Source organism: Pelophylax lessonae, assembly GCF_965119305.1.
Source record: "Pelophylax lessonae genome assembly, chromosome: 2".
NCBI lineage: Eukaryota > Metazoa > Chordata > Amphibia > Anura > Ranidae > Pelophylax > Pelophylax lessonae.
In genome coordinates, this window is record NC_138769.1 from 478,998,143 (window position 1) to 479,015,798 (window position 17,656).

The window sequence follows — 17,656 nt, forward strand, 5'->3', positions numbered from 1 at the left end:
GATTGATATAGCCAGGCTCTGGGTGAAGACTAAACCTGATTTAATCCAGTCAAGCCTACAGTCTCATGCTTGTGATAGTGTGTGTAACATGTGTTTCAAGCTCCCTGCTTGTCTGCCCTATTCCTGTGCCTGCTAGTTTGTGAGCCCAAACTAATTGATGCTGAACATGTTGTAGACATCTAAAAAAATGGATGGTATTTTAATTGGTAGACGTGTAGGCTGAGACCTTACTTTATCGTTTATTCACCTGGGCTGGTCTGGAGTAGCGGCGATCCTTTCCTCTTTATATATGCCATACATGCCAAGGTTTATCTTTTAATTACAAGGTCTGATTTAATGGCATATAGCAGTGCTTTACAAGGTGCTTTAGGAATATGAATATGAATATGAATTGTGCCAGTGCATATATTCTCTTACTGAAATCACAGGCAAAATCATGCAGTGTTTAACAACTCCTATATGTATAGGAGGCATTAAAGTGTATCTGAAGTCAAATCTTTTTTGTAGTTTGGGATAGTCGAGAAGGGTTAAAAACCTGGTAAGTTTTTTTTTCCCCTGCCTGTGTAAACACTGAGTAAATTTCCCTTTGCTTATTTCCCCAGAAATGCAACAGAAATTTAAAGTGGTTCTAAAGTCAATATATTTTTTACTTTAATGCATTGCCTGAATTAGGCCCCTTTCACACTGATGGACCAATCGGGTCCACCTATCAGTTTTTCAGGCTGACCCAATCAGATCATCCATTGCTCTCTATGGAGCGGCAGATGTGTCTGCTGACACCTGCTGGCATCGAATCCAGGTAACCAAAAACAGATTCTCCTTCCCTCTAGCGGATCAAATCGGATGACAGGTGGTCCATTTCCATCCAACGGCCCCATAGAGAACAGTGATCTGTGTCCATTTCTGCTCTACATAATGGAGTGGACACGGACCTGTCATCCACCTATTCAGCGGTCAGATTCTGCTTGAAGGAGTCCGCCCCATGTGAAAGGGGCCTTAAGGTAAAAAATGTTCTTGTTGCAGTATTACCCCCCTAAATACTTACTCGAGTCCTCACTCAACCCAGCACTGTGCCCCTCTGTAGCAGCCCTCTCTTCTTTCCCTGCATTCACAGAACAGAGAGGCAGCAGATGGAGCTATTGGCTCATCAAATTCTGTGAGCAGAGACTATGGGGGAAGGTGTGCGAGCCACACTGTGTGTGTACGTGGGTGCCTGGCTTGGTATGGTGGCAGGCACTGAAGAGGAGAAGCCAAGAGCACTGGTGGGGGATACCAGTAGAGGAGGTTTGGAGCTGCTCTGTGCATTTCCAGAACAGGTAAGTATGACATGTTTGGTAATTGAATAACAAAAAAAGCAGGTACAGTACATTGCATTTTTTAGCAAATTGACTTTTATAATATTAAATTTTCTTTTTTTGCACATATTTTTACTGCAATACTGCAACCCCTGAAAAACAACCTCACGCCATAATCCCTCTCCACCAAATGATTTTGACCAGTGCACAAAACAAGGTCCATAAAAACATGAATAAGTGAGTTTGGGATGGAGGAACTTGAGCGGCCTGTACAGAGTCTTGACCTCAACTGGATAGAACATCGTTGGGATAAATTAGAGTGGAGACTGCGAGTCAGGACTTCTCATCCAACATCAGCACCTGACCTCACAAATGCACTTCTGGGAGAATGGTCAAACATTCCCATAGACAAACTCCTAAACCTTGTGGACAACCTTCCCAGAAGAGTTGAAGCTGTTATAGCTGCAAAGGGTGGGCCAACTCAATATTGAACCCTACAGACTAAAGCCCCGTACACACGATAAGAAATTCGGCCGGGAAATTTCGTCCGACGACCGATCTGCTGATTTTCGGCTTGTTAGTATGGTGCTTTCGACAGCCGACTCCGACTTTTCTAATAAACCATAAAAGTGTGGCGCTGAAAGTATAAATCACAATAATGATGAATAGTGTCCAAATGAATAAACAACTAATAATCACAATAATGTGCATATAGGAAAAAGAAAAATAGAATTGTGTCCAAATGAATAAGTCCCAAAGAAAAACTGATGTGAAGTCAATTCATAAATCCGCATGCACAGTAATCCAAGGGGGAATTCTTCCCGTGACACCAAGGGTATGTGGAGGAAAGGAACACCTCTGTGATGGGGTAATGCCCCATACACACGTGCAGATTATCTGCAGACTTTTGTCTGCAGACTTACCAAAACCATATAATATGAGGTCAAACCTAAACACTTTCAATTTGTATGCAATCCGGCAGGCCCTTGCACTACATAGAAAAGGTAAATCTGAAGACAAAAGTCTTCAGATAATCTGCACGTGTGTATGGGGCATAAGAAAAAGCAGCTTACCAGATTTCAATGGCTGCTCAACTTAATGAGTCAGCCTCTCCCAGCTTTTAATCAAGACCACTGAAGATCTGATGTTGCATGGATACTTATTCAGTACAGATGGACCACCTCTTAGAATACGTTAAGGGATCAGTACAGGATAAAATCTCCTCAGTATTTTCCAGCAATCATAAATGAATATGTAGGGAAAAAGAAAATACAGCCCATAGCGTGATCCCGTTCAAAATACAATCTTATTTATTTAAAAAAGGTACTCACATTGTGGCATAAATAAACAGGCATATCGATTAGCAATACAAGGGATGGAAGTGCGGCGTCCCGCAGACTGTCCCAGGTAGTAAGTAATGAAGGCCGGCGAAAAAGTTTCGAGGGGCGTGTGGATGTTGCGTCTGGAATCGCCTCCGACTTTTCGGCTGACAAAATCCTGGTGTGCAGGCATTAAAATTTTTGTCCTCTGTCAAAACACGTCTGATTTTCATCTCATTAGTACAGATTTCGATGGGGAAAAATCTTATGAGCAAGACTAGGCATGCTCAGAGCTGAAAGAACACATATAAAGCAATCCAACACATGATGTTACGTCTGAAGTAGAATTCTGTCGTACGGGAATATTCGTGTGCAGTCTAGAGCACATTCCAACCAACAGACACCACTCTGGACAAAAGACGGACGACCGGTCGGCGGAAATTCGTTGCGTGTGTACGAGGCTTAAGACTGGGATGCCATTAAAGTTCATGTGTGTGTAAAGGCAGGCATCCCAATACTTTTAAAAATATAGTTCATGTTATGCAATATTTGAAACCTTTTTTTTCACAGTGTCACCCGAGTCAGGTAAGAAAAGTACCCACATATTCTTAAAGCACTATCTACAAGATTGTTTCACATACAAAACAGTCTTGAGAATGCATTAGAGAACAGCTGTTGTCTTTCCCACACCTCATTTAATGTAGTTTATTCGTTATTGGAAACAGCTTGGAGTCTCAATCAACTTTGAATAAAAGGGGGATTTTAATTAAACTGATTTCTAGAATGCTCAAACATTGCTGTACCTGTTTGAATACCTCCTATGGCTCTGTCTGTAATGCAGTAGTAGAGAGATTAAGATACAACACAGCTTTCACTGATTTCTAATTATGTTAAAGATGGAAGAACAAAGCAAAATTGAGAGCGGAGCTGATCTCCTTGATACTTACGTCCCCTTAACCACTTTACCACCGGAGGATTTTGCTGTCTTCCGTCCAGGCCACTTTTTGCGATTCGGCACTGTGCAACTTCAACTGACAATTGCGCGGTCGTGCGACGCCGTACCCAAACGAAATTTACGTCCTTTTTTCCACAAACAGAGCTTTCTTTTGGTGGTATTTGATCACCTGTGCGATTTTTACTTTTTGTGCTATAAACAAAAAAAGAGCGTTTATTTTGAAAAAATAACAATATTTTTAACATTTTTTTATATGAAATTCCCCCCAAAAAAGATGTAAAAACCAATTTTTTTAAAAATTTTTGGCCAATTTGTTTTCTGCTACCTATGTTTGGTAAAAAAAATCGCAATAAGCGTATTTTGATTGGTTTGCGCAAAAGTTATTGCGTTTACTAACAAAGGGAAAGATTTCTGTCATTTTTGGTGTTTTTATTTTAACGCGTAATGGCAGCGATCTGCGATTTTTTTGCGGGACTGCGACATTGCGGCGGACAGATCGGACCCTTGACTGACATTTTTGACACTTTTGGGGGTACCAGTGACATTACTGCAGTAATCAGTGCTATATATATGCACTGTTACTGTAAAAATGACACTGGCAGGGAAGGGGTTAATTTTATTGGAGAGGGAGGGGTTAATGTATGCCTGGTGCTTACTGACGTGTAGGGGGGGAGGTGACTGAGTGAGTCATGGACAGATCGGATGTCCAGCTATGCTGAACAGTCCGATCTGTCACTCCCTGTCACTATGGAGATCCGCCCGCTTGTGTTTACACAGGCGGGCGGATCTCCACACTAGATCCCCGGCGATTGGGGCAGAGCAGGGGCGATCGCCGCTGCTCCTCCCCTGGCCCGACTCCCGCTGTGAATGAAAACAGCGGGAGCGAGCCTCCGGCGGCGCGCAAGCGCCGCCCAGAAGGGGGAGTGTCTGACGACGTAGTACTACGTCGTCAGACGATAACGAGCCACTCTGCCGCAGTAATATTACTGTGGGCGGTGGTAAAGCGGTTAATGGTCTGACATCTCTCCCCACTGCTGATATCTTCTACCCAGCTTCTTCCAGGTGCAGGGCTTTGGCTGTTCCTATTTGCCTTATTGGGAGGACATCACTGCTGCATGTGCCCAGTCACAGTGATAGAGTCACCCCAGCACACAAGCTTTCTGCTGGAAAGTAAACTGAGCTGCGCTTGTGCAGCTCAGTATACATTTCAAAGTAGAATGCAAGCAGGCTAGTAGGTTTATTTTATTTCAAAAGAGACATTGCATGCCTCTTCTGCAATAGAGAGACTTTCTGCTCGCAGTCTATAAACACTTAAGGCCTGGAAGGTTTTACCCCCTTAATGACCAGGCCATTTTTTGCAATACGGCACTGCGTTACTTTACTGACAATTGCGTGGTCGTGCGATGCTGTACCCAAATAAAATTGATGTCCTTTTTTTCCCACAAATAGAGCTTTCTTTTGGTGGTATTTAAACACCTCTGTGTTTTTTTTTTTTTTTTTTGGGCTATAAACAAAAAAGTGCGACAATTCTGAAAAAAAAAACATTTTTTACTTTCTGCTATAAAACATTCCCAATAAAAAAAATTTAAAACTTAGATTTTTTCATCAATTTAGGCCAATATCTGTTCTGCTACATATTTTTGGTAAAAAAAAAAATACCAATAAGTGTATATTGGTTTGCGCACAAGTTATCACGTCTTCAAACTAGGGGATAGATTTATGTCATTTTTATTTATTTATTTATTTTTTACTAGTAAGGGAGGCGATCAGCGATTTTAATGGGACTGCGACATTGCGGCAAACAGATCAAACACCTAACTGACACTTTTGATGGGACCAGTGACATTACAGTAATCAGTGCTAAAAATATGCACTGTTACTGTACTAATGACACTGCCAGGGAAGGGGTTACCACCAGGGGCGATCAAAAGGTTAAATGTGTGCCTAGGGGATGCTTTCTAACTGTGTGGGGGTTGTAAGCACTGGATGAACATAGAGACCTGTGTTCCTTAATAGGAGGAACACAGAAACCCCTGTGTTCATCACTGACAGAACAGCAGTCTGCCGTGTTTACATAGGCAGACTGCTGTTCTGTCTCCATGGGGAGTGAACGCGGGTGTTCAGCGGACATCGCCTCTGCTGGACCCGCTGATTAGATCCCCCTCCAGCCAATCAGTGCGCATACGTGCCCCCGCTATCTGATACAGGAAGCGGCATACGGGTATGTCGTTTCGCGTAACAGAGCTGACCTGTCACAGTATAACTATGGCGGCTGGTCGGCAAGTGGTTAAGTTGCACTTTTCATACAATACTTTTTGCTAGGTCATGTAATGAATTGCAGCAAAGCGTGGGTATGCTCCTGAAGCTTGTTCACTAGCCATTGTTATCAGATTTTCCCAATGAATCTGTAAAAAAAATTTTGCTTTTGTATAGGGATGAGTTGAATGCACCTGGGACTCATGGGACTCATGGGACTCCTGGGACCAAAACAGTTTACAAGTTCTGAATGTTAATTCAAGCCCCATTCAAGTCAATGTAAGATGAATCATTAAAATCTATTCTGACCAAGGCTAAAAGGCAACGGGTTGTCAAACAAATGGAGTTTAGGGGTGGCTGGGCAACAACAGGGGGGACAATGCAATGCAAAAAAAACAATATAGCACTACTCCCTTGGGAGCTGCTGGTTACGGGTTCCCCTGGGTTACTATTAGCAACAGCACGACAGTTCAACATTTTCCAAGTGATTTTGGCTCAGTCAGGAAACAGTCTAGGAGTTTTGTTTTTTGTGTTTTTATTGAGAACTTGGATGGGAGAAGGGAATGAGTGAGATACTCCAACTTATATAACTATGCACAATTAGCTGGGACAACTGAATAATGCTGCGTGTGGCAAGGCCGCTTCTTCACCTTGTCAGTAGCAGTGAAGTAGTAAGAAATAAACTGTCTGAGGTAAACTGTACTGTACTGCAGAACAATATTCAGGGCCTTTTCTGACACCCCCTTTGTTCCTATTCTTCAGGGTCAACTACATGGCACCCCCTTTACTGTTACACTTCCTGTGTGAGCTAGCTCCTTGATCCCCCTGACTTCTCTGGATTGGTCCCCCTTCCTGGGCAGACCCTTAGGCAAACCTCCTGGTACTCAGTCATGAACACTGTTTTTCCCAATAGACTCTGCCAGCAGCTCCACTGTCAGCACTCTGGATCCTCTGCAGCTCAGCTCCACACCCGGTTCACTAGGCCGATCGCCTAAGACCACCTTCCTCATACACTGCAGGAGGAGAGACAGCCGTCCACCTCCTCCTGGGATTCTGTCCCGCCAAAGATGCCCTGTCACATGTCCCCTCTGTATTTATGGCCAATCCCAGGATGCATTGCAGGAATGCCCTCCCACTGGGACTGCCATAAAATATGATGTGTCACAGGCTAGGTTTTCTCCACTGCTCAACAAGCTCCTTTATTGGATAAACTGGGGACTTTCCCTCAGACCCAGTAAATCACACCTGGAAACATGTGACAGGCAAACTAACAGATCAGACTCCCCTGATAAGCAGAAGGAGCAAATAGATGCTTTTTCCTAGCACCTACCTAAAAGGGTGCAACACCAAAATAAATAAATAAATTCTGTTTTGTAAGGAGCAGTGATTTTGATAACGTATAAAGTGAAATACAAATGTCCAATTCCTTACAAACTGGGCCTGGGGATGCCTTAAACCTGTCTGTGAAATGGTGCATCTGTATGATGTATACAATGTTCTATAGCAAAACTGACATTTACAAAGAAAAACATGCAGTTTACATGGCAGTTAAATTACCATTTTTGGTCAATGATGTCAGCCACCATCTCTGCACCTTTGTTTACTTTGGGCTGTGAAACAGGAATCCTCATCTAACAGCTGAATGACCAGGAGATGATATGGCACTAGTTGATAGGAAATCATTGTTTCCCTAATAACCAGTCTGATCTAGAAACTATAACATTCAGCAGCTGTTACAATACTGCTGCTAAATGTTTCACTTCATTCACCCTATTTAACTCACCTATTGGCTGAACACCAAACAGGTAAAGTTCAGAGCAAATTCAACTCAGTCTGAACCTGAAGCTTTGTTGATGTTTATGAAAGTGGATATATGTGTTTGCTGTATTCATTACCTGTTCACAGCAGCACAGAAAACTGATTGCTAGCAGGCCCCTCCGACAGAAAAACTACCAAGGTTTATCTCTTATAGATTAAAGTTTAAAGGATATATTTACCTTTTGTAACATGATACACCCATATTCAGGGTGTAACATGTAACAAGAAAGAGATTTGTAAAGGGCATTAACACCCTAAACATACCCAGGTGCAGAAAAAAGGGAGCACTGGTGCAACTGACAAAACAAGCAAACAAACAAAAAGGGCAGGAAATAAAAAAGCAAATGGGAGTCCTTTTAGTCCTTAAGAAATATGGGCCTGCCACACTTCCCTGCTGTCCACAGTGGTTCTTATTTGGATATACACACAGCAGTCTTCTGCTGGCTATTCCTGGTGTTCCCCTGGTCAACTTCCTGTTTTCAAGCATCTTACATCACATCTACGTGGAGGGGCTTTGTCACCATTGACCACCTGGAAGGTTACTACCTGCTGAAGACCTATTGATACGTTTTTTTTTTTTTTTTTTTCTCCACAAAAGGGTTTTTTGTTAAAAAAATATTGAACAAGTCATACAGCATACATTTAACTATAGCACATACTCTTGAATAAGAAAGATAAATGTATAAATAGTAGAGTACATTGTACCTAAACATACATAAGATTTACATTATGTTAGTTTTTTTTTTTTTAACAAATAAAATAAAACTAATATTTTGAGTAACAAAATGCATTCTGTATTCTCCGTTATAGTTAACTGTGAAGCAGTTTTGGTCTGAAATGGGTAATAGTCTTTAAGGAGGGAGAAAAGAAAACAATGAACATGCCAAGGAAATAATGTATAACATAGTAATTTATGTTATTACCAATAAGTAGAACAAAGTTATGGATCAACTAATGTCTTTTATTCCTCAGAAAGGGAAAAAAGGTACCATGGTTCCCACATTTTATGAAATCGTTAGGTGCATTCTTTTTTTGTTGCAATGGTTTCTTCCATATCATATATTTATTTTGTTTTAGGTAACCAATCTTTAATGGATGGTGTACGTCTGGTTTTCAGTGTAGTGGTATCAGGACCTTGGCTGAGTTTAGTAGATATTTTGTTAGAGAATTTTTGTATCTTCTGTAGGAAAAGGTGTTGATATGTAGGAGACAACACATCGGGTCAAGTTCAAGTTTTGTGTCAGTTATATGAAATATCCATTATTTGATTTGTTGCCAGTATTTTTTAATTAATGGACAGGACCACCAGATGTGTAGAAAGGTCCCTTTGCCTTCATTGCATCTCCAACAAATGTCTGATTCTTGGGGGAAAGTTTTTTAGAGTCTTTAAAACATTAGTGTATATATATTGTTTTTAATTTTACCAATATGTTTTATTAAATGCTACACTTAGGTAGTGGCGCTTTTCTCTCCTTCTTTTTTCATGTAACATGTTACAGATGCACCGGTCCCCGGTGCCCTGTTCTGACAGCTGATTTTCTCCCCCTTCTAGCTGTCACAATCTTCACAAGATGCAGCTTTGCGGTCTCCGCGCCCCCGGCCACGTCATCCATTCACAGTGTTCTGTGAAAGAGAAAACGTCAAGGTCCAACAGATTTTGCAGCTGTCGGCTTGTAGTTCTCAATGGACTACCATGGCGCTGTTGAGTGCTTTGGTAGTTCATTAAGTCTTCTTGTCACAGTGTAACTGCCTGGCCGTACTGAAGTTACAGGCAGACAGATACACAGACAGTCTGCAGGACCCTGGCATTACATCCACAATCTGCTGATCATGGGTGCAATGCTTTACAGGTCCATTACAAAAAAATAATAAATGGATATATTTTACCTCCAAAAAATTTGCATTTATTTTTTTGTAAAAGGGAACTTATCCTTTAATTTATTAAAGGATGATAGTGTTATAAGCATGAGGTCACACAGTTAACAGCACAGTAACTAACTATCAGGCTTTAGGTGACCTTAGGCTCATGATCTCAAGAGAATGAGATTCACATAAATTAAGTAATGCTAAATAGGGTGGCAGATGTATATGTTAGATAGGAATGCTTGTACTGTAATATTTCTTAAGACTAAATATTATGTTTCTTAAGTTGCTACTTTACAAAAAGAAGTCAAGAAGTCCAAACTATCCCTTTAGCATTTTACATTGCAATGGGGACCATGAAAGGTAAGTTTGTAAAGTGCAAAACCACATAAGATATACTAATTTGTCTTTTACCATTTGTTCCAATGAACCATACCACTGAGGGGAAAATTCTTGTTGTCTATTAAAAAAAGTAAATAATCAAATAAAAATTAAAAGGAATTTCTAACTTGCCCTGTACTTTTTTTTATACAAAACACTATTCTGACACCCCCTTCTGAACCTTAGGGATGTTGAAGATCTCAGGTCCTATTGGGCCCTGCACTTTAAGGATATACCCCATTATTGGGAACCCCCTAAAATCAACCCAACAAATATGAATGGCTTTTAGGCCTCTATTAACATTGCAAGGGGTCACTTGCTCACTGCTTCATCATTGAAATTCTAGCCTATGTCTATTGTGCCAGCAATGCTTTTATTTTATACTAAAAATCTAAAGATAAAAATCAGATTAGGTACTTATACTGTTTACTTGCCCATCACATAACTGTAAATAAATATCATTAGTTTGACGTTAAATACCGGGGCTATGGCTGCAGCTAGATGCCATAAACCTAGTATTTTTTTTCCTCAGACGACTGGGTTTCTGATAAAAGTGATCCCAGCAGCAGAATTGCAGCAAGATCACTTTTAGAAGTGTCAGAAACGGTGCTCCCTTCCTGTTGCTTCCCAGTGGTTCCTGGGTTAATTTTACTGGTCGGTAGCTCCGGGAACCTTTTGGCATTGGCAGGGTTTTCCCATGGATGCATTCCCATGTAGTATAGATGTAGATCCCATGTATTTGATCTAATTATGGATATCCCTCTGTTTGGCCTGTACAGTCTGATTTTTTCTTTTTTTCTAAATGTTTTCCCATAGAGATAAGCGATAGCTAAATAGCCACCACTCATTTCTCTGCCCTTGGGGGACTGGAGAGACGTCAATGTCGTCCGGTTCACAGGCCATATAAACAGGATTTTTTTTTTTTCTTAAAGCAAAAAAATAAAAATTTATTCTAGGGGTAGAGCAGAGATTTGGGATCTTTTAGACCCCATATCTCTCTATAAAGAGGACCTGTTATGCCGTATGTTTACATTCCTTGGCATAGCAATAAAAGTGATCCAAACACATTTTTTTAAAAGGGACAGTGTAAAAATGAAAAAATATAATAAAACAAATAAAAAAAAAATAATTTTAAAGCTCACATGCAGAAGTGAATGCATACTTAGGTCACGCCCACATATGTAAACAGTGTATTCACCACACAAGTGAGGTATCGCTGCGAATGTCTGAGCAAAAGCAATATTTCTAGCACTAGACCTCCTCTAATTCTAAACTGGTAACCTGTAGAAATTTTTAAACGCCACCTATGGAGATTTTTAACCACTTCTGGACTGGAAGGTTTTCCCCCTTAATGACCAGGCCATTTTTTGCAATACGGCACTGCATTATTTTAACTGAAAATTGCGTGATCATGCGATGCTGTACCCAAATTAAATTGATGTCCTTTTTTTCCCACAAATAGAGCATTATTTTGGTGGTATTTGATCACCTGTGCAATTTATTTTTTTTGCGCTATAAACAAAAAAGAGAGACAGTTCTGAAAAAAAAAACATTATTTTTTTACTTTCTGCTATATAACATTCTCAATAAAAAAAATTAAAAATCACATTTTTTCATAACTTTAGGCCAATTCTTGTTCTACTACTTATTTTTGGTAACAAAAATCCCAATAAGTGTATACTGATTGGTTTACACAAAAGTTATTGTGCCTACAAACTAGGGGAAAGATTTATGTCATTTTTATTTTTTATTTTTTTACTAGTAATAGCGGTGATCAGCGATTTTTAGCGGGACTGCGACATTGCAGCGGACAGATCAGACACCTAACTGACATTTTTGACACTTTTGGGGGGACCAGTGACATTACTACAGTAATCAGTGCTAAAAATATGCACTGTCACTATACTAACGACACTGACAGGGAAGGGATTAACACCAGGGGCGATCAAAGGCTTAAATGTGTCCCTAGGGGGTGTTTTATAACTGTGGAGGGGGGGGGGTGAGTTTGCTTCCTTAACCCCAGAGACCTATGTTCCTAAATAAGTGGAACACAGGATCCCTGTGTTTATAACTGGCAGAACAGTGGTCTGCCGTGTTTACAACGGCAGACTGCCATTCTATCTCCATGGGGAGTGATCACGGGTGCCCGGCGGCAATTGCGGCCACCGGGCGCACTGATTGGCTCCCCCTGTAGCCAATCAGTGGTGCGCTCACGCCCCTACTAGCGGTCCCACGAAACAACGTACAGTTGCGCCGTTTCCTGTGACAGAGCCAACTTGCCGCAGTATATGTACTGCTGGCAGTCGGCAAGTGGTTAAGTACCATAGTTTGGCGCTATTCCACGAGTGTGTGGAATTTTAAAGCATGACATGTTAGGTATTTATTTACTTGACATCACCCTTCATAATATACAAAAAAATTGGGGCATATTTTATGTTTTTTTAATTCATTCAAGTGTATTTTTTCCAAATAAGTTGCATTTGAAAAACCGCCGTGTGATATAAAAAATTTCAATGATCGCTATTTTATTCTCTAGGGTCTCTGCTAAAAATATATATATTATATATATATATATATATATATATATATAAAAATAAAATGTTTGGGGGTTCTAAGTAATTGTCTAGCAAAAAATACCTTGTAAGCAACAAATGTCAGAAAATGGCTGAGTTCTTAAGCAGTTAACTAGCTTTCATATTTACAGCAAATGTTACATAATGTGCACCCAGTAAATAAAGAGTGAACATAGCAGCCTGTGAATTCCCTGCAAATGTTTTACCAATATGCCCTTTATTTTTGGATAGTTGTACATGTTGTAGACTTTAAGTTTTATGATTTGGCAGGAAGAATAAAAACATACCCTTGGGTATTCAAATAGAAAAAGGGACATGACCATTTGATATCATAAGACCTCTATATTTCACTTTTCACCACTTGTGTTACTTTTGTATGTAAATGTCAGTAACAGTAAGCTGGACACACAAATTTGTCAGACAAAAAAGCTAGTTACATTTTCTCCTTTTATCCTGTTTCTGAAAAACATTATTCAGTCATAAACTGAGAGACAGCATAGGAAGGTGAATAAGTAGAGTCCATCAACACTTTTATCATTTTGGTAGCTATCATTTAACAAAAAACCTTCCACAGCTGTAACCACTAAGACCTCAATAGTCAATAGGCCTATTTTGTTCTAAATGTTGTTGGATGCAGGCCAGAAAAGCATAACATAATTCATTGTTCATTCCTACAGTTTTAAAGTCTAAAATGCACTTATTGAAGTATTAAATCAAGGTAGGATAGCCACTGTAAATCTGAATCCTTATTTTCCCTTTTAGTTGCTTTAAAAAGGATACAAAGCAGATATAGTGACTGCAGTGGGCAGGTATAAATCGACATTTTGCCTAACATTCTTAAAAAATATTAATTGCAAGCATTTTACAAATCTCTGATATGACTTATTTTAAAATTAAAATTAAGTACAAGCAATTACTAGAGTTACATTCTTTTTTTACAAGGCAAAAGGGATATACCAGTTGACTTTCTCATTGTATAATGGGCTCAGAGCTGTATTACTGCTTCAGATCACCTTGGGGTCCTAATTTGTATAATTGTAAGCTCTCACTAACAGGGCCCTCCTAAACCTCTTGTCTTGAATTGTATTGTGATGGTACTGTCTCCCTGTATTCTGTAAAGCTCTGTGCAAACTGGTGGTGCTGTATAAATCCAGTATAATAATAATAGCAGGTGCCTGACTGCCAAAAGCATGGAGAAAAATATATATTTTTTTCTGCTTGAAAGTAAATTTGCAGTTCAGAAACTGTTTGTGGTTTGATGATATTTAGCTCTAAAATGTATTTGGAATATCAGGAATAAAATCTAACAATATGAGCAAACTAGATTATTTAGTACTGTCTAAAGTCTAGTAAAGGGGGATGCAAACTTTAAAATTAGCATAACAAATGTTCCTTTTGTCCAAAAACAAACTGAGCAACAAGGAATTAATTTTTTGTTGGTCTCTTGGCATTTAATCAACTCAGCTCTCAAACCTGTATACTCCTTATTACCAGAATAATTTCTACATTCAGCAATAAAATTGTCATTATTTAACCAGTTCTGGACCGGAAGGATTTGCCCCCCTAATGACCAGGCCAGTTTTTGTGATTCGGCACTGCGTTACTTTAACGGAAAATTGCACGGTCATGCAAGGCTGCACCAAAATAAAATTGATGTCCTTTTTTCCCACAAAGAGAGCTTTCTTTTGGTGGTATTTGATCACCTGTGTGATTTTTATTTTTTGCACTATAAACAAAAAAAGAGCGACAAAACCAATATTTTTCACTTTCTGCTATATAACATTCCCAAAAAAAAAAAAATTCAAAATCAAAAAATTTTCATCCTTTTAGGCATATTTGTATTCTGCTACATATTTTTGGTAAAAAAAAAAATTGCAATAAGTGTATTATGATTGATTTGCACAAACGTTATCATGTCTACAAACTAGGGAAAGGATTTATGTAATTTTTTTTTATTTATTTATTTTTACTAATAATGACGGCGATCTGCAATTTTGATCGGGACTGCGACATTGCGACGGACAGATCGGACCCCTAACTGACCTTGTTGACACTTTTGGGGGGACCAGTGACATTACTACAGTAATCAGTGCTAAAAATATGCACTGTTACTGTAATAATGACACTGGCAGGGAAGGGGGTTAACCTAGTGGGTGAGCAAAGGGTTGAATGTAAGCCTAGGGAGTGTTTACTAACTGTGGGGGGAGGGGCTTGTGAAATGACCATAGAGACCTGTGATTCTATATAGAAGGATCACAGGTGCTCTGTGATCATTTCAGAGAGAAGAACGGTTGGCTGTGTTTACAACAGCTGACGTTATTCTTTCTCAGCGGGGAGCGATCACGGGTGGCCGGTGGCAATCGGTGCCGCCAGCCCCATGCATCGGCACCCCGCAGTAAAACTGCAGCAGGCAGTCGGCAAGTGGTTAAAGAGGTTGTAAACCTCAGAAAAAGAAATCTGAAAGACAAAGGCATAATAGCTCATTATGAAATACTTACCTTAGAACAAAGCTCCTGCAGTGCCTCCCACTCACCGGTAACACGGCCGACATGTTCTTGCGGTCATATCTTACTTCCGGGTTTGCATCTTCCAGCCATCTGGTTGGCTGGAGCCGCAATGACTTCACTCCCACGCGTGGGAGCTGCCGTTCATGACACAGGGCTCTAAAGGAACGGCACGGGCGGCCGTTCCTTTAGAATGCATGCCCTGAAGATGGCATCGGCTGCAATCAATGTAAATATCTCCTAAACAGTGCAAGTTTAGGACATTTTTACAGTACCTATAGTTAAGCCTTATCATAGGCTTATCTATAGGTACAAACACTACCTGGGGGTTTACAACCACTTTGTTTTTAGGATTATTTTACTCCTTATATAACAACATTGATCTCATCATTCTGTAGAAGGGAAAATCAACATCCCATATATTTAACCACTTGCCCAGGAGCCTCTAGGGGGCGAGCGCGCACCACCGGAGGCACGCTCCCGCCCCCGCTCATTCCCTGATATCCCCGCGCGAGTGACCGGCGGCTCCGATGTCCGCCGGTCACTCGCGATCTCCCTCTGGAGAGGGAGAAAGGCAGGCAGCTAATGTAAACAAAGACAAGAAATGGAACAAGTGGCGCAAGCTGTTAGCACTACATAAAAACGATAGTCCATATAATAGCACATCAAGGCTATGATAAAGTCTTAGGCTCCATGTACACGGGACGTTAGAAAAAACGTCCTGCAAAGCTATTTCTGACGCCGGGAAAAAGCAGCTGTTAAACGTGCTTTCAGTAGCTTTTTCCATTTGCGTTATTGCACGTTTGGCCACGTTGCTTTTAGCAGCGTTTTTCTGCCTCCATTCAAAATCAATGGTTCCCTATGGGAGCCTATTGATTTGAATGGAAGTCGCACTGCAAGTCGGATCCGACTTGCAGCGCGACCTGCACTGTGAGAATCTTGAGGGGGAACTCCACCCAAAAATGGGAAAAAAACTGCGTGGGGTTCCCCCCCAGGTTCCAAACCAGGCCCTTCGGGTCCGGCATGGAATTTGAGGGTAGCCCCACGCGTGGGGTCCCCCCCAAAATCCATACCAGACCCTTATCCGAGCATGCAGCCCGGCAGGCCAGGAAAGGGGAGGGGACGAGCGAGCGGCCCCACCCCCCCTGGACCACACCAGGCCACATGCCCTCAACATGGGGCCATCTGTGACGTCATCTGTGACGTGAGGGGCGGGGCCTCCCGATGACGTCATCGTGGCCACGCCCTAATGGCTATATAACAAGCTGCAGAGACCGGAGATCTTCATAATCAAGGAGACGTCGTCGGAGGAGGACCGGAGGAAGAAGAGCCGACAGCCGACAGCAAAAGAGCAGAAGACCCCGGAGAGGAGAAGACCCCGGAGAGGAGAAGAAAAGAAGAGAGGACAGCAGAAGAGGGACAGCAGAAGAGGGACAGCAAAAGAGCAGAAGACCCCGGAGTAGAGAAGAAAAGAAGAGAGGACAGCAGAAGAGGGGACAGCAAAAGAGCAGAAGACCCCGGAGAGGAGAAGACCCCGGAGAGGAGAAGACAAGAAGAGCCGGATGAAGATTTTTAATAAAATTTCCAAAATGTCTCCTGTCGTTATTTCCATACACTGCCTTTTATGTGGTGAATGAGTAGGGGTACAGTGTACCCCATACCCATTCACATAGGGAGGGGGTCCGGGATCTGGGGGGCCCCTTGTTAAAGGGGGCTTCCAGATTCCGATGAGCCCCCTGCCCGCAGACCCCCACAACCACCGGCCAGGGTTGTGGGGATGAGGCCCTTGTCCTCATCAACATGGGGGCAAGGTGCTTTGAGGTGGGGGGTGCAGAGCTCCCCCTGCCCCAAAGCACCAACACCCCCCCATGTTGAGGGCATGTGGCCTGGTGTGGTCCAGGGGGGGTGGGGCCGCTCACTCGTCCCCTCCCCTTTCCTGGCCTGCCGGGCTGCATGCTCGGATAAGGGTCTGGTATGGATTTTGGGGGGGACCCCACGCCGTTTTTTCGGCGTGGGGCTACCCTCAAATTCCATACCGGACCCGAAGGGCCTGGTTTGGAACCTGGGGGGAACCCCACGCAGTTTTTTTCCCATTTTTGGTGTGGAGTTCCCCCTCAAGATTCTCACAGTGCAGGTCGCGCTGCAAGTCGGATCCGACTTGCAGTGCGACTTCCATTCAAATCAATAGGCTCCCATAGGGAACCATTGATTTTGAATGGAGGCAGAAAAACGCTGCTAAAAGCAACGTGGCCAAACGTGCAATAACGCAAATGGAAAAAGCTACTGAAAGCACGTTTAACAGCTGCTTTTTCCATAGGGAACCATTGATTTTGAATGGAAGAAAAAAAACGTATAACGTGGCTGAACGTAGGTTCATCACGTTCAGTCACGTTTAGTCACGTTCGGCCGCGTTTCTGCGTTTGAAACGTCGGGAAACACACGTTCGAACGCAATATAATTGCGTTCTAAAAAAAGTCCCTGAACGCAACTGCCTGCAAATGACTGTAAACGACCATGTGTACATGGACAGATAAGATAACATGGAGCTGCATTCAGGGACTTCTGAAAAAAACACCCAACTGCTCCTAAACGGCCATTTCCAGCGTCCCGTGTACATGGAGCCTTAAGATGAGATGAGGAAATAGTCTGGATGCTCAGGGCCAGCCTGTTGGGGAGCAGAAGCGATCTCCAA